Here is a 10,149-nt window from a genome sequence, read left to right on the forward strand (position 1 = left end):
CTGCCCTTCCGCACTCGTACGCACAGGGCTGCTGTCGCGTTCCCGTTGACACGAGGCGCTCGCGAGATCCCCGTTCTCAGCGGTTCGTGCTGTTATTCCGAGGGCCACCCCCGTGGCGCTTGTCTGTTACTGTTCCAGCAAGTGAAACATCAGCCGGTCGCACAGCAGCTGCTACTCACCTGCGTGTGTCGCCGCTCGAGAGAGTGGCGCCGAGGACGAAGCAGCCGTTGCCGCACGCCAAGTGTGCACTCGGTGGCACGCAATACGGATCACTCTAGGAAAGGGGATCGTTTGTTTTCGAGAGTGATGAGTGGTACAGTCTTACTTCCCCGGTGTTGAAACAATACAACAAGCATCTTTTCTCGCTCACAGTGTTCAGTTTTCTATGATTTAGTAATTTAGACATTCATAACCGATATGTGCAGTGACCGAGTGAAGTACGTGTGTAAACAGACCTGACAGTCACAACCGTATGTAGGGACACAGAACGCGACGAGCTTGAAGAAACCAGGCACGTTTTGACTTTGCACAAACGGCCGCTAAACTGGTGAATGGTAGGAAGCTCCGCTCGACATGTTTGCAGGGTGTGTAACGCTGGAGCAACAATACTCGGTGCCCTCCTCCTACTTGTGGCTACAGCAGTGATAGTTGGCGTTTCGACAGGTAGTGTAGGAGCTTCGCCTATTAGCACGGTGTCTACCTTCTGCATCGCCTCGTCAAACCTTACCGCTATGCAACTACAGACCTCCCTCCATCTACCGTAAGTAATAAATGTCTTTCCTTTGTTTACCTCCATCCACCATTGTTTTTATATACTTCGAAAATAAATTGCTCGAGTGAGTTTGGCCCGGACACCTATAAATGTAATTCTGGAATCAATACCATGTGATACGGAGTGTAAAAGGATTTATTTGTGTGTGTGTGTGTGTGTGTGTGTGTGTGTGTGTGTGTGTGTGTGTAGATTACCACAATTCAGATCATTGGCATGATACGCCGTTCAAATTATTATTATGTTGAATTTTAACCTCGCATTATCTCGTATAAATTTCTTGATTACATTTCCAAAGTTAAAAGTTTTTGATTTAGCACTACGTTTTGAAAACTAAATCCATGAATTTTTGCACTACTGATCTGTCAAGCTTCTGCGGCATGAATGTTACGATGAAACTCATTACATTTCAAGAACTCAGTCAAACTGGATGAAAGCTACGTCCAACAGATGTGAGATAAACCTTACTTCAGCATAGTCGTTCAGACTTGATTATTTTCGTTCGGAACATTATTTGCTGCGAGACCTTATTGACAACATGGCTTTACTTTCAGGCATTTCCTACAAATTACAGAAATATGATATTATTTTAAGTGATCCTTATCAATAATTATCATAATGTACATAAATATTGCCAAACAACTTGAAATTAAATTCACCAATGAAACAAAGAAAGGAATTTATCACCTGTACCTGTTGCATTACGAAACAGGTGTCTTTCTTAATCTTTCTTGTCCTTGGACGCTTCATGACATTTCGGTTTTAATTCACATGTTTTCGAGGCAAAAAAAGAGTCGACCACCTAACTACATATTCCATGACTTTATTCAAAATCAGTCATATGTCACAGTTGCCTTAAATTTGCGTTCGTTAAACTGTCTGCTACTCTACAATTTCTTAGACTTATAAGAAATAGTGTTTCAGCTGTTGTAATCTCTCTTCTAACGATTGATTAATGTACCCTTGACAACTGTGTTACTATGCAGCTGGTATTACCACCGTTTACCGATACATCAGTTCTTATCTGGCTTTGTCTTTATGGGTTCCCTGCATTTTTCCACATCTGCGATTAAATCTTATAAGTTTATTTTCAGCTTTCCAGTCTCAATCCAAGGAAACGAACCTACGTACTTGTCCCATAATTGTCTTTTAATGATTACTAAACATTTTACGTTCAATACCAATGCCTCTGATGTGGAAATAATTCCAGTCAGCTTTATCCATCTATTTAAACCTGTTGTGTGCGTGTGTAAAATGATACAAAACCAGTAGAGCGGTGAAAGTGTTGTTCGTTTCTTTAATTTATCCCTGACGTGGTACCACTTTCATTGTAGTATCCGCAACTGATGGGTCTTGGGTCATCGTGAAAGAGCTTCTTCACTCATTCATACTGTCGGAAGCGTTTTCGCACAACAAAACGTGATCTTATTCGGTTTGAGAGAGTGGTGCATGGGTCAGTTGTCTTGTTGTAGCTGTATCTACGTGGTGTTTCGTATCAGAGATTGTAAACCGACACGGAATTCGCCTTCAGAGGTGTAAGAAATGGCATAACCAATGCAAACACGTTGGTTGATTTATCAAATCAACCAGTATACAGTCCTAGCCTGGCTCACCTGCCTCTCTCAAAAGCTAACGGTCTACGCGTTATTCAAAGCTCTGTTTGACTCAATGCCCAGGCGTATCAAGGCAGTTATTACGGCCAGAGGTGGTTGGTCTGGGTACTGATTTCTCAGGATATATGCACCCAAATTGCGTGAAAATGTAGTCACATGTCAGTTCTAGTATAATATATTTGTTCAATGAATACCCGTTCATCATCTGCATTTCTTCTTGGTGTAGCAATTTTAATGGCCAGTAGTGTATTTAGCCGTCCGTAATTGCGAATGTGTTGCCAGTGAAGGATTTTGTGCACGGACCTCTCGATTATGTCCCATAAATGTTCGATAGGATTCATCCGGGTGGCCAAATCGCTGGCTCGAATTATCCAAAATGTTCTTCAAACCAATCGCGAACAATTGTACTCCAGTGATACGGCGCATTGTCACCCATAGAGATTCCATCGTTGTTTGGAAACATGAAGTCCATGAATGATAGCTAATGGTTTCCAAGCTGCCGCACATAGCTACTTCCAGTAAATTAAAGATTCGTTAGTACCAGAGGACACAGTCCATAGCATGTAAACACAGCCCACATCATTAAGTAGCCACCACCGGGTTGCACAGTGCCTTGTTGACAACTTTCGCCCATGGCTTCGTGAGGCGTGCGCCACACTCGAACGCTGCCGTCAGCACTTATCACTGAAATCGGGACTCATATGACCGGAATACGGTTTTCCACTAGTCTAGGATCCAACGGAAATGGTAACGAGCCCAGGAGAGGCGCTGCAGGCATTGTCGTGCTTTTAGCAGAAGCATTCGTCTACCTGTTGTAGACCATTAGCGCCAAATTTCGTCACACTGTCCTAGCGGATACGTTCGTCGTACGTCCCACAGTGATTTATGCATTTATTTTACGCAGTGGTGCTTGTCTGTTAGCACTCACAACTCCACGCAAATGCTGCCGCTCTCGGTCGTTAAGTGAAGGCCGTCGACTACTACGTTGTCCATTGTCAGAGGTAATACCTGAAATTTACTATTGCTGGCACACTCTTGACAGTGTAGATCTCGAATTGCTGGATTCCCTAACGATTTCCGAAACGGAATGTGCCCTGGGTCTAGCTCCAACTACCATTCCACGTTCAGAGTCTGTTAATTCCTGTCGTACAGCCGTAATCACGTCGGACTCCTTTTCACACGAAGCACCTGAGTGCAAATGACAACCCCAAAAAAGCACTGTCATTTTAGACCGTGAGTACGCGATACTATCGCCACCTGTGTATGTGCTTATCGCCATCCCATCACTTTTATCACCTCAGTGCATTCTTCAAAACGTGTCAGTCAAATACTGATAGTGTGAAGAGTTTATTTTTCTATAGAATGTAGGAAAAGGCTTTTACAATGGGCATCTGCCGCCCATTCTACGCATTATTTTACTTTAACGCTGCCAAGTACATCATCATCGTTCGGAACAGAAAATCGAAGCCGGCCGGAGTGGCCAAGCGGTTCTAGGCGCTACAGTCCGGAACCGCGCGACCGCTACGGTCGCAGGTTCGAATCCTGCCTCGGGCATGGATGTGTGTGATGTCCTTAGGTTAGTTAGGTTTAAGTAGTTCTAAGTTCTAGGGGACTTATGACCTCAGCAGTTGAGTCCCATAGTGCTCAGAGCCATTTGAACCATTTTAGAAAATCGAAGTAAACACCTAGCTCTGTTATCGTGCACGACGATTCGAGATGTAATGGTAGTTGATGAGGTAGCCAGTCCGAATTCCCGTGTTGTTGTTTACGTCTTGATTCTGACGTCTGTTTCCACACAGCTCTTCATGTCTCCGTGACTACTGCGTATTATTTCCATTTGAAACTGCTTACTGAATACGAGTCTTGATCTACCTTTTCTGTTTTAACTCCAATCTTCCATTATCAGGCATTCCACAATTCCTCTTTTTTACTTCTTTTAGTCATGTTGTGTCCCGAATACCGGAAATGAAGTGAAAAAAATACCAGTCACTACTGCTTGTTCGCCAAGAAGGTGGAAAGGAAGGCGCGCAGAAGTCACCATTAGCAGACTGTCGTTTCTTATATTCTTAAACACTTCGACGTGCTTTATTGCGTGGGTGTATTGTGTGTGTGTTTATTGAAGCGGAGATCTAGAAACGACGGAGAGGCTTCGCCCCGCCGTAGCCCTCAGTGGTTCACAACCTCACAACAGGCCTCAGCAGTCCACCCACCCCACCGTCGCCCCACACCGAAACCCAAGGTTATTGTGCGGTTCGGCCCCCAGTGGACCCCCCCCTCCCCAGGAACGTCTCATACCAGACAAGTGTACCCCAAATGTTTGCATGGTGGAGTAATTATGGTGTACACGCATGTGGAGACAGTGTTAGCGCAGCAATCGCCGACATAGTGTAACTGAGGCGGAATAAAGGGAACCAGCCCGCATTCGCCGAGGCAAATGGAAAACCGCCTAAAAACCATCCGCAGGCTGGCCACCACACCAGACCTCGACTCTGATCTACCGGGCGGATTCGTGGCGCGGACAAGCACGCCTTCCCGTTCGGGAATCAGCGTGATAGACCGCGAGGCTAGCCAGGCGAGCTTATTGTGTGGGTGCAACACGGTGGTGGTAGCAACTCATCCGTCTCATGGAACATCGAGCTTACCCGTCCTCTTGGCGCCCTGTTCGAGAGAAGTAAGCTATGTTTTTGCACAGGTTCCTCCTCTCGCTCACTTCCCTTCCCATACAGTAGACAACAACTATTTTCATATCTACATCGACATCTACATATGCAATGTACATGGAAGATTATACCCTGTACCACTACTAGCCATTTCCTCTTCTCTTCCCAACACAGTGAGGGAAAAACGATGATCTGTATGCCCTCGTACGAGCCCTAATCTCTCTAATCTTCATGGCCCTTAAGCTAAATGAACCTTGGCGGCGGTAGGGTCGCTCTGCAGTCAGCCTCAAATCCCGGCGGTTCTCTAAATTTTCTCGATAGTGCTCGTTGAAAATAACGTCACATTCCCTCCAGTAATTCCCATTTAAGCTCCCGAAATACCTCCTTAACACTTGCGCGTTGTAGCAAATTTAGCAGCCTACCTCTGAATTGCTTCCATGACTTCCTTTAATCCGACCTGGTGCGGATCCCAAACATTCGAACAGTACTCAACAATGTGTCACAGTAGTGTCTTACATGCGGTCTTCCTAGTGCTCTTCGAAAAGATCGTCGCCTTCCTTCCAGTAATTCCCATGTCATTTCCGAAACACTCCCATAATATCTGAGTGTGGGTCGGACCAACAGATAACAAATCTAGCAATCCACCTCTGAATTGCTTCGTCTCCCTTTAATCCGACATGGGGCGGGTCCCAGACACTCGAACAATACTCAACAGTGGGTCGCAGTAGCGCCCTATATGCCGTCTCCTTTACAGAAGTCGACCATTTTTGTCTTCCCTACTACAATTCTTGCATGCTAATTCCATTTCATATCGCTTTGTAACGTTAAGTCTAGATATTTAATCGACGTGACTTGTGTCAAGCAGCACACATCTAATACCGTATTCGAACATTATGGGTTTGTTTAACTTACACTTTTCTACATTCAGAGCTAGTTGCCACTCACCATAACAACAAGAAATTTTGTCTGAGTCACTTGTATCCGCCTAATCACTCAACGACGACATCTTCCCGTACACCACAGCTCTATCAGCAAATAGCCGCACGCTGCTGTTTACCTTGTCCGCCAGATCATATATGTAGATAGAAAATAACAGCAGTCCTGTCACACTTCGCTGGGGCACTCCTGACGATAACGTTGTCTCTCATGAACACTCGCCGTCAAGGTCAGCATACTGTGTTCTGTTACTTACGAAGTCTGCGAGCTACTCACATGCCTGGGAACCTATTCCGTATGCTTGTACCTTCGTTAATACTCGACAAAGTGACACCGTGTTACATGCTTTACGAAAACCTTGGAAAATGGAATCCGCCTCTTTCTCTTCAGCCATGGTGCGTAGGAGCTCATGTGAAGAAAGGACAAGCTGACTTTCGGTAGAGCGATGCTTTCTAAACCTGTACTGATTTGTGGACAGAAGGTTTTCCCTCTCAAGGATATTCATTATGTTCCTCACTTATACACAATGAATTAGTTATAACGCCATAATGCAGAATCTCTCATCTAACTGGTTATTCACCTGATACTTTTACACGTTCGGCGCGTCTTCCTGAAGTCGTATGTAGGCAATAGTCATTCGCATGTATTAAATCGTTGTTACTAGCGCTGTTTGGATTAAAACTTTCTAACACTACATTCTGTCAATGTGTGCAGGAACCAGTCTTCACGTGCAGGTGACTAAGACATAAAATGTAGCAAAACAATACTAACTCTGGAGCACTTGAAATAGGTAGTAAAATTATATATATATATATATATATATATATATATATATATATATATATTTTGACTAACTGAAAATGATACTGAAGCCTTGAGTGAGTCAGGCTTGTTTATTGTGAATCTGAAGCTCAATTTTTCTGCCTGTGGTTCCTTTCAAATGAATATGTTTTTGAAAAGGATTATGCCTTGAACTAATTTTCTTATTTTTTCAGTCACAATGTTTCAATGAAGTTTCATCGTCGTCAACGGGTTTCCTCTTTTTTTCTGTCGAATAAGAGGTAAGAATTTGCATGGTGGTACATCAACACATTTTACAGTGGTCGTCATATTTACAACATTTTAATGAAATATATACCTTAAAGCACATACAGTTATTAATGTAACAATCTGTCGTCTGCAGTATTGCTTAAATTCAGGTACAGTTTGGGATCTGGAACTGCAGGAGTTCTTCGTAGTAAGTTCCAAATATTGAACGAAAACCATAAGACTAAAATAAAACATTCCATGCGACATATCTAAGTAATATGGTCAAGGCGAGAATAAAGTAGATTGACTGGTACGGAACTGACATTAGATTCTTGCCTCAGTGTCCTAATTAAAACGAAACCGCTTCTTCGCACAGTGAAACTGAGAACATTAGTTTCGAGTCGTAATAATCCAATATTTGATACACTGGCACGCTTTGATCTGAGCGAACTATTACTGATACCCTCTGCCTACCAAGATATTTTGCAACACAGCGCGCCGTTTCTACCACTGGGCATTGTCGAGACACGTAGAAAATGCGTTATCCCAAGTGTTTCCACTTGTGACTCGTGAGTGGCAGTTTTTAATTATTTCGCACTAAATTTCACCTCTGCTACAATGTCTTTTGTTAAATAGTACCAGTTTAGAAAGATTAATGTCCATCTTCAGACACTTATGTCGACAGTTACAAACAAGTGACAAAGGATAAGATACCAGCCTCCGGTTTTACTTCGGCCGTAGCATCTTCATATTGATACGAAGGACTCTTGACATTTTCACCGTGGAGGATACAAGCACAGCATATGCCAATCTGCAGTCAAAGCTGTGCGTCCAATTCCTCACAATGAATGCAAAACCCGGAAGTTTTTCATGTGAATGCGAAGGTGACACGGGCCAATCAGAATTATAGTATGCGTAAATTATTGCAATTATCGACGTTGATATATCTGAAGATGAAACAATCCTCCGCATCTACTAGCATTCAATAAACATATTGGAGCAGAGTTAAATAATGAACCTAAACATTAACAGTGACTATTTGAGTGCATGGGATAGAATTTGGTATGAGAATGATGTCGTTTGTATTGAAGCATTGTAGTGTATCTTTCATACAGCTTCTCTCATTTCAGATATCCTTAACGCAAACAGATCGCGGCAACGTCAGTTACAGACGCGTCACTGAGTATTCAGGCAGGCGGCAAATTCAATCAAACAAGACGTGACCTGCTAGCTAGTGCACTCGACGAAAGAGGGCGGGGGAGAAGTTCTCACCGCGGGGCGCAGATTGATGGAAGGGGCCCAAACTCAATGCAGTCGCCCCATGTGACGCATTATCTGCGGCTGATACTGAATGATAGTTTAGCACAATGGAAATAATAAAGGATGTTTTATGGTGCAAACTAGATTATTAGATTAAGAAGTACTTGCTACCGAATCGGTTTTGGGTCAGTCGTTAAATTTCAATTGTATGACTGAAAAAACAATTGCCAAAACAAAGTAAGCTCTTTTATGAGCATAATGATGGTTGGTTTTGGGGAAAGAGACCAAACAGCGAGGTCATCGGTCTCATCGGATTAGGGAAGGAAGTCGGCTGTGCCCTTTCAGAGGAACCATCCCGGCATTTGCCTGGAGCGATTTAGGGAAATCACGGAAAACCTAAATCAGGATGGCCGGACGCGGGATTGAACCGTCGTCCTCCCGAATGCGAGTCCAGTGTGCTAACCACTGCGCCACCTCGCTCGGTAGCATAATGATGTATTGTGTTTATAGCTCAAATAGATTCGTTCGTAACACTGTAAAATAGTAAACTCCGTGTGTTATTTTACCGCTACATATGAAACTATACATCACTAAATCATAAGATGGATTGAAACGTAGGTCCTACATACCACATACCTTTCTGAATTGCTTACTGTGAAAGTATTACACTGAAGCGCCAAAGAAATTTGTACAGACATACGTATTCTAGCACTGAGATATGTAAACAGGAAAAGTACGGCTCTGCGGTCGGCAAAGCCTACATAAGACAAGTGTCTGTCTCAGTTGCCAGATCGGTTACTGCTGCTACAATGGCAGCTTATCATGATTTAATTGAGTTTGAACGTGGTGTTATAGTCGGCGCACGAGCGATGGGACACAGCGTCTCCGAGGTAGCGATGAAGTGGGGATTTTCCCGTACGACCATTTCACGAGTGTACCGTGAATATCAGGAATCCGGCAAAACATCAAGTTTCCGACATCGCTGCGACCAGAAAAAGATCCTGCAGGAACGGGACCAACGACGACTGAGGAGAATCGTTCAACGTGACAGAAGTGCAACCCTTCCGCAAATTGCTGCAGATTTCTATGATGGGCCATCAACAAGTGTCAGCGTGCCAACCATTCAACGAAATATCATCTATATGGACTTTCGGAGCCGAAGGCCCACTCGTGTACCCTTCATGAGTGCGCGACACAAAGCTTTACACCTCGCCTGGGCCCGTCAACACCGACATTGGACTGTTGATGACTGGAGACATGTTGACTTGTTGAACGAGTCTCGTTTCAAATTGTGTCGAGCTGATGGACGTGTACGGGTATGGAGACAGCCTCATGAATCCATGGACCAAGCATGTCAGCAGAGGACTGTTCAAGCTGCTGGAGGCTATGTCATGGCGTGGTGCGTGTGCAGCTGGAGTGATATGGAACCCCTGATACGTCTAGATACGACTCTGACAGGTGACACGTACGTAAGCATCATGTCTGTTCACTTGCATCCATTCATATCCGTTGTGCTTTCGGACGGAATTTGGCAATTCCAGCAGAACAATGCGACACCTCACACGTCCAGAATTGCTAAAGAGTGGCTCCAGGAGCAATCTAGTTTAAACGTTTCCGATGGCCACCAAACTACCCAGACATGAACATTATTGAGCATACTGGGGTGCCTTGCAACGTGCTGTTCAGAAGAGATATCCACCCCCTTGTACTCTTACGGATTTATGGACAGCCCTGCAATTCCCTCCAGCACTACTTCAGACGTTAGTCGCGCCCATGTCAATTCGTGTTGCGGCACTTCTGCGTGCTCACGGGGGCGCTGCACGATATTAGGCAGGTGTACCAGTTTCTTTGGCTCTTCAGTGTCTTGCATTCAAATGATAAA

This window comes from Schistocerca nitens, chromosome 8 (assembly GCF_023898315.1).
Source record: "Schistocerca nitens isolate TAMUIC-IGC-003100 chromosome 8, iqSchNite1.1, whole genome shotgun sequence".
Classification (NCBI taxonomy): domain Eukaryota; kingdom Metazoa; phylum Arthropoda; class Insecta; order Orthoptera; family Acrididae; genus Schistocerca; species Schistocerca nitens.